The sequence below is a fragment of the Octopus sinensis genome, linkage group LG21, assembly GCF_006345805.1.
Source record: "Octopus sinensis linkage group LG21, ASM634580v1, whole genome shotgun sequence".
NCBI lineage: Eukaryota > Metazoa > Mollusca > Cephalopoda > Octopoda > Octopodidae > Octopus > Octopus sinensis.
In genome coordinates this window covers 14174058-14179284 of record NC_043017.1, presented here as the reverse complement: position 1 = coordinate 14179284, position 5227 = coordinate 14174058, and positions in this window count along the sequence as shown.

Below are 5227 nucleotides of genomic sequence, written 5' to 3'. Positions count from 1 at the left end.
ACCTGACACACTTCCATAAAACGTTAGCACACTTGAAGTTTCTGTCTAGTAAGGAGAAAAGCTCTGGAATCCGGCCCCTTCTGCATTTCAATCCTGTCGGGGCTTGTCTTGACGTTTCCTCCCCTTTAAATTTCATGAAAAAATAAGTTATAGTGGAGTAAGTAATCAAATTGATCAGGCATAAAAATGGCACCCACTCAACCTCTAGGGTAAAGTCAATAAAAAGAGGTCCAATTATGGCCGTCTAATTTCAGGCTTCTATCAGAAATAACAATAGAAATATTTTAGCAAACATTCTTATGAATTTTTAAACACCAAGTTAAATTCTGTTTTGAAAATTCTGCATTGTGACATTTTACTTGTTTAAGTATTCATATTAATTATTGAGTAGCACATATATATATATATATATATATATATATATATATATATAGAGAGAGAGAGAGAGAGAGAGAGAGAGAGAGAGAGAGAGAGATACACACGCATACATGATTTTTTGCTCTAATATAATAGTATAGGATATATATATATAAAGGATATGTGTGTGGTCTGTATCTCTTATATCATGCAGCTATCACAATAAGCTCCTCTTACAGACTCAGCAATCTGTCCACATATCAATGAATTACAAAGTAGTGTTATATAAAGTGTTCTTGTAACAGAAAAAAATCTAGAAAATCTGAGCCACAAAATTATTCTGTGAGGATTATGTAGAGCCTACAGTAGGTGCTATGAGAGATGGATATGTATAAAGGACGATAAATAAATGTCAAGGGAGAACAAGAAATTATGTAACATAATTTTTTGTTCCCTTGTTATTTATTTGATCTCTTATGATGCTCTTTACTCCACTAACATTTTTCTCTGAAGCATACATATACTGAATTTTAACTTCAGGTTATTAGTATTGCTATGCCTAAGTGAAATATATATATATATACAATTGGGGTTGATGCCTATATATATATATATATATATATATATATATATATATATATATATGTATATGTATGTATGTATATATGTAATGTATATATGTCACTTTACTAATATTGATTAATAATAATAAGAGCAACAACAGATTCTAAGTCGCTAGATTTAACCCTTTTAAATCCTATTAAAGTAAGACTTCCAGACATTGTTCTTGTGTTGCACACTCGATTTCACAAAATTCTTGATAATTTTCTACAGTTGGCAAGTTTCTTTGTTATTGTTTAAATAAAGAAAAAAGAGGTGATGGTTAAATGAATAGAAAAACAGTTATGATGTTTTTCAAAGCCTCATTTGTCTTTCTTCCTTCCAGAATTAGCAACATAAGGACTAATTGATATACAGTAGAACTAATTCACGTTCAAAAGTTTTGCTTTGTAAATATTCTTAAAGAATCAAGTTTGTAGGTTTGATATTTTATGTTAGGTCAGTCTAAAACCCTAACCTAATACAAAGATCATTTAGCTACTAAATTTATCTTCACTATAAAAGGATTATATGAAGTGAGTCAGCTTTAACAACTAGCATTAATTAGCAAAGGAGGAGATAAGTAATTATTAAAATATGATGTAAATTTTTTTTCTTTGTCTTTCCTGAATGAAGGTGCTTTAACTTCATTAAAATCTATAACAGTCAATTGTAAAGCTAATTAGCTGAGAAAATTAGGTTTGTTGTGTTTTGATTATTTATTTGTCAATAGATGAGGTTTTAATGCTTCATTGTCATAATCCTGGACAATGTTGGATAGTTTTCTATATAAAAAAAACACATTCTAAATGAGGTAATTAGTAACTGTAATTAAAATAGTCATTTGCTTTAGTTCTAAATTCTCCCAGCATGGTTTTGGTTGTGATGACTAAAACAAACTGAAGAATATTATTCTGTTTATTACGAAAGAAAATAACAATCTTAACCTCAAAGCTCATTTATTTACATCTCCTGGGATTTTCCTTTCACGCCCCCCCCCCCTAGTTATGTCTTGCCTAAACTTGTACTCCTGATAAACTGGACCAGAGGTTTAGTTTTATTTTTGTTTAGTGTTTTCTACCTCTTTCGGTGTGTGTTTAGTGAGTGTATATATTGAAAGAAGCCCATTTCACTGCCAGACATGATTACATGGGCCACGTAAACTGTCTTCTTTTAGAATTAAGGATTTGCACATTTGTAAGGTCTGCTTCTTGTGTCTAGATTTTTCATGTATAGGATGTCGTATTTGGGTAAAATTAATGAACATATTATAATTATAGAAAATTGATCACTTTGTTACAAGTCTCACCCAAGTTTGAATAGAAAAGTCCAATATGAATAACAGGAGTTCTAAGAACCATTCTACGTGTTGGTAAATCATAGATCAAGGTCAACATACCATTCTATATGTTGGTAAGGCAGGTTGCTGGGATATATATGAAATCAACATGCGATTCTTGTATATTGGTAAATCAAATATGAGAATCAATCTAATATTCTATATGTTGGTGAGATGACAAGCTTACAACTGGAAAAATAATTGGCTTGTCTCAAGAGAAATCCTATCAACTGTGTAGTTAAGCCGTCTTGACAAAGAGCTTCAGTGCAAAATATTAGTTTCCCTTTCCATCTGGCAATTACAATTTATTACCCCAACACATACATTTCCTTTCTGTTAGTTAATGACAAAAAGATCATTTAGAAAAAAATGTCCCCCTGTTCGAACTCTAAAGTCATTGCTACAAGTGTATAACTAGACTCAATTAGAATTAATAATAATTTGAACTGATAATAGGTATTAAAATTGTTTTCAGATTTGTTATGTTTAAACATCTTAATGATGAGAAATGTGATTGGCTTGATTGATTAGATGTGAAGATAGAATATAATGCAACAAGTCACATATCTTTCAATATCTTCAGGATATTGAGAGAGAAGCAGTTCACACTTCATCCATCTCAGTCAGAAAGAAAGGAGTTTTCGAAAGAACAAAGATTAAAACTTTACTTTCCTGTGGAAATCAGGCTCGAATCAACTACATCGTTATCTATAGCAGCGGATAACTTTCAACTTGTTTGTTTGAAATCTGATTACCATTTCAAAGTAAAATTTAATCTGAAATTTGAAACCCAAACTTCTGTGATAACATTATTTTGATTAACATAAAAACGTGATTTCAGATTTTGTTCCATTTTGTAAGAAACCTTTCCAAAAGAAATACCATTTACTTTCTAAATTAATAACTACCTTTTTAAGTTATTATTTATTACTTAGAGAGATTATTGCTCTTTCATATTTAAGTACTCACACAGAATCTACTTTGGCTTTTCAATTCCCAAAACACTGCATTGTGGACAAACTGATTTAGAAAGATTTTTTTCTCAACTTTCCTTTCTTCATGTTTCAAACGAAGTCTGTTGTCTTCTCCTTAATACAACAATAAAAACAAATACAGCCAAATCAAAAAAATAAATTTATTGAATTCTTGTTTTTAATATATAATTACAGATATTCTATATTGTAGATATTAAACAAATACATTTTAATTTTGTATGTAATGCATTGTAATTATAATTAATTGTTACTTTCTCTGTGCATATGTTTAATGTGTTTGCAGATTTTAAATAATTAAATTATTTGTTAAAACGTTAAAAAAGTAAATGTTTTACTTTCAAAAAAGTTGTTTGAGAACACTATGATTGTTATTATTGCAAAAATTTTATCAGCAGATTTTTGTTTTGCGTTGATGTCTTGTAATGGGCAGACATTTTAAACACTAACAAGGAACTAATGTAAAAATTTCAGTTTTTCAAATTTTTTTTTCTAACAATAAGGTTTTAGTGTACAAAACATTAAAACATGTTTGATTATTAAATAACCAAGCAAGCCTGTGTTAGCTCTCATTTATTTGACTTTTAATTATAGTTTTGTGGTTTGGAAACAAGAGCTTTTTTTTTTGTTCCAGAATAAAGTGGAAATGATAATGTTTAAAAAAATATTGTATGATGCGTAAGAGAAAGAGAGAAAGAAATGCCTGTATTTGGATATCTGAGCCTGAGAGGATGGAAATATTTTAAATAAGTTATGAAACAATTCTGTTTTCCCTTCCAGTTTTCACATTTCACTCTTATCTAGATTTATCTTAGATGGAAACATTCAAATGATAAATAATTAAAATTTAACTTTTCTGACTGTCGTTATTTCTAATTATACACTCTCTCTTCAAATCTTTCTCAATAATTCTTACATTCCAACGGAGTGAAGTCAAGGCTTGCCAAACTTCATTGTTAGACCGAGTTATGTCTGTTGTTCAACTATTCACTTTACTGATACACATACACACGCACACGTATTATATATATATATATATATATATATATATATATGTATGTGTATGTATATATATATATATACTCACACACACACATCAAAATACATGACATGTGTTTGTTTGCGAACCAGTTTACAAGAGTATTCAGTAAATTCAAATAAAAAATATCAAATTTAGAGCATAAATGATGTAAACAATAGGACAGAGAAACAAATTAAGCGATACATATTAATATGTTTTTATTTTTAATGTGTATCTCTCAGTTTGGCTCCCTGTCCCCTATTGTTTTCATATACATATAGGCACATGCCTGTATATACATGCATCACTATATATAAACATTCATATATGTGCATTGGTTTAAGTGTATGTATATGATTATTTATATATCTAGCATTATTATAACTGTTTTGCTTCTGCTTCTATTAAATAAAGGTAATAAATATTTCATCAGACGTCTCAAAGTAAACCTTTTCTATGCAAACTCCTAACAAAGCAGCTGTCTCGCAGATAGACGATCATCCGAGATCTAAGGCATTTGTCAACCTATAACGGTTGTTTATGGGTGACATTTTTATATATATAAGTCGACAACAATGCGCGTACTCGAATGGGTGTGTGCACATGTATGTATGTATGTATGCACATGTGTGTGTGTTTGTATATATAATTATATACATATATATATATACATACACACATTTATACACACATATACATATGAATGTGTGTGTGTGTGTGTGCGTGTATATATATATATATATATATATATATATATACTCTTATACATAAACACATGCACATAACATTTTAAGTCCTATAATCATAAGTGGATTATTCACTGTTATAATTTCAAAAAACTCCAATAACTATGGCTGTGCTACTAAACCACAGTCCACAACATACAGTGTAAACGCAGCCATGTTGTGGACTCTACCA